This window comes from Cebus imitator, unplaced genomic scaffold (assembly GCF_001604975.1).
Source record: "Cebus imitator isolate Cc_AM_T3 unplaced genomic scaffold, Cebus_imitator-1.0 Scaffold256, whole genome shotgun sequence".
NCBI classification, from domain to species: domain Eukaryota; kingdom Metazoa; phylum Chordata; class Mammalia; order Primates; family Cebidae; genus Cebus; species Cebus imitator.
The window spans coordinates 1,183,210-1,184,653 of NW_016107571.1; positions in this window are offsets into that span (position 1 = coordinate 1,183,210).

Here is a 1,444-nt window from a genome sequence, read left to right on the forward strand (position 1 = left end):
CATGGTTTATTTTTGAAACGAGGTCTTGCTCTGTCGTCCAGGCTGCAATGAACTCCTGGGCTTAGGCATCCCCATCCTCCCACCCCGGCCTCATGAGTAGCAGGGACTACAGGAATGTGCCACCTCTAGACAGGGCTTCACCATGTTGTACAGGCTGGTCCTGAGCTCCTGGGCTCAAGTGATCCCTCAGAGTGCTGGGGTTACAGGTGTGAGCCACTGCATCCAACCCACAATTTATTTTTTAAACGACTTGCCTCTGGTTTCTTAATTTCTCAGAAATTTCTCTTTCAAATATTTATCAAGAGAAAATAATCTTAAAACAGTAAGGCTTTAATACTCTTTCCTATCTGAAAAGAAAATCATTTTCATTGAAATATTTGGAAAATACAGAAAAACAGGAAGAAGTAGAAAGCCCACTCATAATCTACCAGTTTCACCAAATATTTGCTGCATGCCTGAGAGATATGTAGATATTTTAATACATATTTAAGTATATTTATGTATTCCTTTTTGTTCTTTTTAACATGGTATTTTTGAGTTGAGATTACATGTATAGTTAGGTTTTTCTTTTTTTTTTTTGAGACAGAGTCTTGCTCTGTTGCCCAGGCTGGAGTGCCGTGGTGGTATGATCTCGGCTCACTGCAACCTCCACCTCCCGGGTTTAAGCGATTCTCCTGCCTCAGCCTCCCAGATAGCTGGAATTACAGGCATGTGTCACCTCACCTGGCTGATTTTTGTATTTTTAATAGAGACGGGGTTTCACCATGTTGGCCAGGCTGGTCTCAAACTCCTGACCTCAGGTGATCCACCCACCTCAGCCTCCCAAAGTGCTGGGATTACAGGTGTGAGTCATTGTGCCCAGCGTTTTTTTTCCTTTTTGAGACAGTGTCTCACTCTGTTGCCCAGGCTGTAGTGCAATGGCGCAATCTCAGCTCACTGTAACCTTTGCCTCTGCCTCCCAGGTTCACCTATTCTGCGTCAGCCTCCCAAGCAGCTGGAATTACAGGAACATGACACCACCACGCCTGGCGAAATTTTTGTATTTTTAGTAGAGATGGGGTTTCACCATGTTGGCCAGGCTGGTCTGGAACTCCTGACTCAGGTAATCCACCCTCCTCGGCCTTCCAAAGTGCTGGGGTTATAGGCGTGAGCCACTGTGCCTGACCCCAGCCTGTTTTAAAAATTATTTTAACTTAAGTCGTTTCACATGTCATTAAAATACTCTGCAAATATGAATGTGAACTACTGTGCACCACCCCCTGGTGAGCCTCCCATGGTTTATAATCACAGCTCTCCTCTGTTAAGAATAACTGTGGGCCGGGCACGGTGGCTCACGCCTATAATCCCAGCACTTTGGGAGGCCGAGGCGGGTGGATCACGAGGTCAAGAGATCGAGACCATCCTGGTCAACATGGTGAAACCCCGTCTCTACTAAAAATACAAA